This window comes from Pelodiscus sinensis, chromosome 3 (genome assembly GCF_049634645.1).
Source record: "Pelodiscus sinensis isolate JC-2024 chromosome 3, ASM4963464v1, whole genome shotgun sequence".
Classification (NCBI taxonomy): domain Eukaryota; kingdom Metazoa; phylum Chordata; order Testudines; family Trionychidae; genus Pelodiscus; species Pelodiscus sinensis.
Genome location: NC_134713.1, coordinates 189,936,568 through 189,944,679, shown reverse-complemented (window position 1 = coordinate 189,944,679; position 8,112 = coordinate 189,936,568). Strand labels below are relative to the sequence as shown.

Below are 8,112 nucleotides of genomic sequence, written 5' to 3'. Positions count from 1 at the left end.
GTTATGAGACAGGTGAGTTATGAGACTGTTACAGGAGTGCTCTATGTGTGTATAGATGTAAATAGTTAATGTATAGATAAAGTTCCAGTGGATGGCAGCCAAGAATACAAAATATAGCTCCTGGGTCTTGTAAGGCCAGTAAAAATTGTGCCATGTAAATGCCTCTCTTTGTGTAGCCTTTACATCAGTTCTTAATTATGACAAACTGCAAAGGAGAGTGCAAAGAAGGGTTAGTCATAGGGCTGTGTGACTCCTCTAGTTTAGGCATGCGAAATAAGATTTTATTTTCACAGCCCACTTTATATTCCCTAGGAAATCCATGATGAAATTGATTCACAATAACGTCCTACCAATGCCTTTCTAGGTTTCTGCTTATTGGAATTCCCAGCCTTTGAAGGTCTGTTTGCTAAGCTTGGAGCCTTCCTACTCCATCACTTGAAAAGTGGGTAAGGATTTTTAAAGACCCTATCAGTTTAGGAACCTGAATCTTGTTAATTGTCAATGGGACTTAAGTGCCTAAATCAGTTGGGTGCTTTAGAAAATATTGGTCCATGTTAAAGCCACTGTACATGAGAAGAATTTACAACTAATAATTCTTTCTTTTCTGTAAACAGTAGATTTTTAAATCTCTCTCTTACACACACCTCTTTCCACAAATTCTTCTTATGTAAAACAGAGAAAAAGAGGTCCATGTTGCCTTCTCTCATTTCCCAGCGCACCTCATGCTGTATTTAATATACGCCATTCCCTTACTAAGTAGAGAGATTTGTCACTGGCCCACTTTTTATATTAGTAATGGATGAGTAGTTTATTATTTATCTTGACGGTGCTCCAGCATTGCTTCGATAGCATTATGGCTAGTTCTCCTTTATGTATTTATTTGCATTTAAGAAATGTTGAATAACTTATGCTGACATTTATCATAACTGGGAAGGTCTACATTACATCTGCCCCCATGCACTGATTTCCTGGGTAAATATTCAGCCAGCAGTCCTTTATTACAAAGGGTTTCCTCCGGAAGGAGAGCCACTCCAGTCTGTACAGAGCCCCTGTATCCAGACTCTGTGCAGAGTGGGTGCAGAGTGGTTGGGGGTATGAAATCCATTCCCACCTCAGAGCTACAGCATAGCACCTCCTCCCCGGCCCCTAGCTGCTATTCATGCTAGTTGGACAAGTGTCTTTGGCTGCTGGCTCAGTGTAATTTCCCCTGCCATAGGGTCCCGGGTGCAATAGCTTTGTGAGGCATCAAGCAGCAGAGTTGGTATTGACCTTCCCTCCATACCACAAGCAAATGTTGCCATTTGTGAATTAATAAACACTCTGGCCTATAAAAAATATATTGTCTCTTCCGTCTTGTCATGATCTTTCCTATTGAAATTAGGTTAAGAGTAGTGTTGTAGTTCTAATCCTACAATTCTTTTGAGCACATGTCTCCCTCTGAAGTCTTTGGAAGCTTTGGGTGAGGATGGCAAGACTAGGGAACATGTCTATTTTAGGGATACATGTAGTGCTCTTTACTCTGCTATTGGAACTCCTTGCAATCTTTAATACACTCTCACAACACCCTTGTACTGGTAACCCAATGTTACAGATAGAGCACTGAGGCACCAAGAGACTGAGGGTATGTCTACACTACCCCCCTAGTTCGAACTAGGGGGGTAATGTATGCATACCGAACTTGCTAATGAAGCCCGGGATTTGAATTTCCCGGGCTTCATTAGCATAAAGCCGGCGCCGCCATTTTTAAAAGCCGGCTAGTGCGAACCCCGTGCCGCGCGGCTACACGCGGCATGGGGTTCGCACTAGCCGGCTTTTAAAAATGGCGGCGTCGGCTTTATGCTAATGAAGCCCGGGAAATTCAAATCCTGGGCTTCATTAGCAAGTTCGGTATGCATACATTACCCCCCTAGCTCGAACTAGGGGGGTAGTGTAGACATACCCTAAATGACTTGCCCGAAGTCACACAAGAAGTCCCTGGTAGAGCAAGGACTTGAACCAGGGTCTCCCAAGTCCTAAGCTAGTACCTTAAGCTAGAATGCTTCCTCTCTTTAGCTAGGGCACAGGGAAGTCAATGGAAATCTGTCCACTCATTTCATTGGGCATTAAAGCAGGCCATACAATAGAGATTTAAACTGAAAATTCTGTTTACATATTCACTAAATAAGGTTGAACTGAATCTTGGGTATGCAAATGTGCTGGGTTGAATCTTGAGTAAGCAACTGCAGATTAACTCTTTGAAAATAATATATTACTGAAGGTGTAAAAACAATACAGCTTAGATCAAGTGAAAATGTAATCACATACAGCCTGGAGTAAGTAATTGTTTCTCTCATTTATGTCTCTCCACCAAATTCAGTGTAAGATACAAAGCAGCTACATAAAGGTCTTGATCCTGAGATATACAGATCACTTACATCTCCCATGGCAATGCTCAGCTCCTCTAATATTCAGGCACAAAACAAATGTAAATGGCAAAGTAGTTCATCATATTGATGAGAAAGTAAAAAATAAGGGGAATTGACTGCCTGTTCTTTCAAAAGCATTATCTGGTGTAGGCAAAATGTTAAAATTTGGATGTATAATGTTAAGCACCTCTGGGAGTATGTGTGGCCTGTGAAACATTTTGTTTATCCTTGCCCACATGCAGAGTTGCCAGATTCCACTTGTTTCTGCCCGTGTCATTTTTTTCCTACTGGTATTGCTAACGTGACACTCAGGTAAAACAAGGACACATGAAATGAGGTGCGTGCTGATTGCACGCAACATTGACTGTCAGAGACATGAGCATCCAATCAGAGTGCTGCTATGGTTTAGCCAGCACACCCTGCAAATTCTAGGTATGCCAGCGCAGGTCGCAAAACTACGCTATCCTGGGAGACTGTCTTGGTTACAATAGTCTTGAGGCCCACAGAGATGACAGAGGGCCACTTACGTAGCCCTTTCGCTAGCCTAAGTTGCCCATCACTGATCTCAGGCAATATCTGGGCACCTAAATAAAAATGGCTCAATTTTCAGAACAAGCACAGCTCCTATTGCTTAGCAGCTCTAAAAAGTAGGCCACTTACATATAGATGCCAAAATGTGTATTTCGTTGCGTCATTTTATGCGCCAACGTTCGGAAACTGATGTGTCTTCAGACATTCAACTACTCTGTGAAAATTCACATTCCAAAAGAGAAAAGCTCTTTCTCTTTCTTGGCAAGTCCAGAGAATCTACTACCAGCTTATATATTTTCAAGCACAAATAAATACATCCACAAACAGCCATTCACAAAAATGTTAGTCTTGGAAAATGTAGGGGGATGATCTGGGGGGTCTATTTGGGGGTCTGACTTCAGTGAGGGAGGCAGGGAGAGAGGTGTGTGTGCATCTGTGTGTAGTTCTACCCAGCCTACTCTGATTTTAGGAGGCTGAAGAGGAGGAAAGATTTTATTTAAACCAGCTGGACAACTTTCACCATCTTTCTGATTCTTGAATGATGTATGAAACAAAAGTGTTGTGGTTTTCACACTATCAGTGTGTTCACAGGCTCTGCATTCAATATCCTCAGTAGACTCACTGACAATAATGTAGGAATGCTGTTAATATAATATACATTTGCATCCAGCAAAGCAAGTTCATTTTCTCATTACTCATGGATTGTGCCTGAATGCACTAGCTCTTCAGCTGGCTGAATAGCTGAATCATTCCTGGAGCCAATTTCGGTTCCTTTCTTCAGTCTCTCCTGCTATCTTGTTTTTAGGCCTCGTTTCTATCAGTTCTCAGATTTGCTATTCAATGAATATTTAAATGTTTTCATAAACAGATGATAAACTGGTATGCATCCCACTAGTTCATTTTTTTAAACTGAGTATCACAAAAGTGTTACTGAATCAGCTAAAATTTGCTTAGCAGCATTTCTTTCAATAGATTTCTTAGTACTTAGCTGCAAAAGGCTGCTTTCTTGTATGTCTCAGAACAACTTATTCCACCTTTGTAAACAACATCTAACATATCCTTTACCCATATAACATTAGACATAAACAAGTGAGTTTTGCCCAGGAAAGCTCTTGATGCTATATATTTTGGTTAGTCTCTAACGTGCCACAGGACCACTCGTTTTTAAAGTTACAGACTAACAGGGTTACCCCTCTGAGATTTTTTAACAAGATGGATGGTTATTCTTATTAGAACTACCAGTCATTGTGCATGGTCTATTTAATCAAACTGTCCCACTTTGTTTTATTAAAATATGAGTGTGGTGCAGTGGGGCTTGAAAGCTCATTTTATATTCCAATCCAATTTTCTTACAATTGAACTTGTAATAATTCTTTTGTCTGCATAAAGATATTCTCCATCTGTGACATCTCACTTTTTGCACATTTCCTCTTCTTTTCCCCTGTCACAAAGTCTGCTGTTGGAATTGCATAGTTTTTCTAACATTGAATTTTATGTTGCCAACAGCACTCTTTCCTCTCCCCCTCCCAACTTTTTATATAATGGACCAAATTCATCCCTGGTTTAATTCTAATGGGCTTTAGTGCTCCTCAAAGGCATTCTTTGGCACAAAACCAATCAGGATTTTGCAGTGCTACTGACCTAATCAAAGCAGCAGTTTATAACTTGCCTTTAGTTTCACTTCTTTATTGTTAATTATTGCACATTATTTATTAACTGCTTCACTGGAAATCAAACTTCATTTCAAAGTGCATGTCTAATAGACTGTTTAATTTTTTTTTACTTTAGATTTCTATTGACAATTTACAAACTCTCATAAATGTGCCTGCTGACTCTGTATTTTTAACATTCTAGATTTTATCTAGAATCTTCACCTAAGCAAAACAATGGATAATGTTAAAACATACAGGACCGGGATAGAAATGGCTTGCTTTTCAAAACTGGCATTTGTGTTAATAAATCTCCTTATTAAATAGTATTAATAGGGATATTTTCCCAAATGTCTTAACTGGATAGAGGAGATATACAGACATTAATTATAATTCATTATATTATGTAATATCATTATTATTGCAGACCTTAAAACTGGCAGGTTTTTTTCCTCTCCTGGGTCTTCCATGTGCATAGATTATGGGATATTCTATCAAAGAGCCCCTCTTGTCTGGGAATGTTTTGTGTGGTATAATTAGCAAACTTTTGAATGTCTTATTCCAAAAGAGGACATATTTTCGTGGGAGGGGATGCCAGCTGCTGTGATTGCTAGGCACGATCGACAATCACGTTTTTCTGTGGGGCACAACAGAGCATGGGAGGAGAAATCACCGGCTTTTCTCTCTTCCCTCCCACACGCTCCACCAGACAATCACAGGAGATGCAAATACAGCTGCATAGCATTTAGTCTCTCCGGGTTTTCCCAGCCACGCCATACGAACTTGATTAGGTTAGAATGTTCCCTAATCGGGGGGTTGCTTTTTGACTCAATATTATCCACGCATTAGTTTGGGGGGAAAAAAGTCAGGATTTCCCTTATGCGCACTGAGCCGTCACCGAATAGTTCCTGTTGACAAGAATGGCTGAGCCTGGGAAATGAATGAAGCATCTTGGTTTATGTTTGTTTAATTGCAGATCTGGCTAGTTATATAAGAGAACTCTCAACTCTGTATAGAATAAAATGCGTGCTCTAGTCGATGGTACGAAGTCGACACTAATGCTTCATTTTAAAAACAGCCAATATTTTGTAGGAAACCAAAAACCCCAGCGCATTTTTAATTTCCACTTCTAACATTCAAATTAAATAAAGACAGCTCGATTTGTTCCAAATAAGGTGCGCTCTGAAATGATCATGCCGTTAATTAATAACAAATAGCATCCCGTTTCTCTTGGAACGGATTAACCATTTGCATCCCTGGTGGGACGGGTTTCTTTTACTCTCTGATTTCCCCCCCAGAAAAGATAACAAAATTCGCGTGTTTTAAAATCTGGAGTATCTTTGAGTTGGTTGGTTTTTAGGAGGAAAATTGGTCAGATTAATACATAGAGACACCCCCCCCCCCCCTTCCCCTGGCATGATGCTCTGAAGGGGGAAAAAACTAAGAAATCACACACCAAAATAGCAACCCACGTAGACTGGCCATATATGGAGTACCAGAGACTTCACAGGGATACCCTTCTCGGACCACCCCTTTAGCGAAAACAAATCACTACTGCATTCTCCTCTCCCTCCAAAAAATGATTCCAGCAAAGTACCCCCCCCCTCCCTATACACACACACCATCAATCGGCCCCCCGCTTGCCACAGAAAACCAGCGGCTGCATGGGGCACCCTGGAAGATCCCAGCCCATCACATGGCGGGTTGGATTCTGCGGAGCTAATTTGGGGGGTGGTTTTCTCTGGCGTCTCTTGTTAGTCAACTGGAGGCGAAATGCAAAGGATTGCAGCAGCAGCCTCTGACGCCTCAGGCTCGCGCAGACTACTCTCTGCCTCTCTCCCCCCTCCCCCCGCCACTTCCTCTCCTCCCCCCACCCCCTGATAGATGTCTATTAAAAGCTGCTGACGTGGGAAGGGACGGCCATCTTTGATGAGGGCACAGCTCCCATTCCATTGAAGAAGGAGGCTTGGGGAGGTCAGGAGCGACTGTCCTTTCCTCCCAAGCCGGAGCCGCAGCAGCCGGGCTGAGAACCGGCCGCGGGGCTGCCTGCACCGGAGCCTGCCTGCAAAAGCCAAGGTAAGGGAGCGCGCCGGGACACAGCCTTTTGTCTCCTGCCTGTGTCCGCGGGCACGGCCGCTGCTGCAGGCGGGGAGGAGAGCGGTAACCTCCACACCTTCTGTCCGAGCATTGTTTCTCGGGGACTGATTGTGGGGCTTCCCTCCCCCCCACCCCAAAAAAACGGGCTGCGGAGCTGGCTTGTGTGCACCGGGCGGGCAGTGGACATGCAATAACCGCTGCATTATTCCCCCTTCCCTTGGGGGACAGGGAGCAGGTGGCACCTCTGTTTCCCTGGGGTCAATAGCCTCCAGCACCGGGCGGTCGCCCTGTGCCCACTGCAGCAGTGTGTGTGTGTGTGTGTGGGGAGGGTCAGCACCTTGGCCAGCGGCGCTCGCCTGCAGCCTCTGGGGTAGAGCCCGGTTCAGGACCTTGGAGAGCGACTAGCGCCGGGCCGCAAGTTTAGGGGCGCTAGGGGGACTGTGAGCACCGTGCAGCATCAGCGCGGGTGCAAAGGGAGCCGCGTCCCTGTGACACGCTGCAAAGTCCTGGGGAGGGAGTGAAGGAGAAACGCCCTCCCCCGCCTGCCCTTCCACCCCCATCACCTCCACGGCAGCGGGCTATGGGGTGAAGTGCCCGTTCGGGTCTTATTTGTACCTTCCCAAGGCGCTTCCCTCTAGCCCGGTCGACTGCCCAAATCAATCGCTCGCCAGTTTCCTCCCCCCTCCAGCCCTGTACCGCCTCTGAATCCAGCAGCCCGGGCTGGGCTTGCCCGCTCGGCTCTCCGCTTTTCCCGGCTGCACCGCCGCAGCGAGCTCGCCCGGGGCTCGAACCCGCGGCGCTGCCGGTAGCGGGGGGGGGGGGGGGGGGGGTAGTGTTTGTGCTTTGCAGGCGAGCCCCGGGCACTCGTGCTCTGCTGCTCTAACGCACCAGGAGGGGTGCGGGGAAAGCAAAGCGCTCGGGAGGGCTCCCTGGAGCTAGGGGGCGGGACGGGGGCGGATGTACCCCCGCCTGTAGGGATCGGACCGGGTCTCCCCCCGGGCCGTGCGCCCCCTTGCCCGGAGACCCGCTGGCTGCAGTCTCCTTGGAGAGTCCCGCGGCGCCGAGCCTGTGCCTGGGTCCCGTGTGAAACCCCCCTGGCCCTAGGACTGAACACACACGCGCGCCAGCTGCCCGGGGACTGCAGAGCCCCGCGAGCGGAGCGGGCCGCCTTATGTAACCGGGCCGCGCTCCCCCGGGGGCAGAGCCCAGCGCGAGGCAGGCGGCCGGGCGGGTCGCTTTGCAGGGCGAGCCCGCGGGATGGGGGGTAGCGGGGGGGGCGAGGCCGGTTCAACTTCATCGGCCGCCTCTGCTGCTGCACGTCCCGCCCGCTCCCTGGCGTCGCTGCGTCAAAGCTGCGCTGCTGGAGCGGCTGCCCCCTGGACGTGCTGCTCGGGCATTAGTGAAGCGCGGCTGGGCTCGCTCCCCGCCGG

At 46.8% G+C, this 8,112-nt stretch overlaps 1 protein-coding gene across 2 annotated transcripts in view; it reads left to right on the top strand.

The window, feature by feature from the left end:
• Positions 1-6,527: 6,527 nt before the first annotated feature.
• SNAP25 (synaptosome associated protein 25) overlaps positions 6,528-8,112 on the top strand; it is a 108,107-nt gene continuing 106,522 nt past the window's right edge. For both annotated transcript variants that reach the window (XM_075925671.1, XM_075925672.1), the window contains exon 1: positions 6,528-6,661. The gene's annotated coding sequence lies outside the window, so the exon portion shown is untranslated. The remainder of the gene's footprint in view (positions 6,662-8,112) is intronic.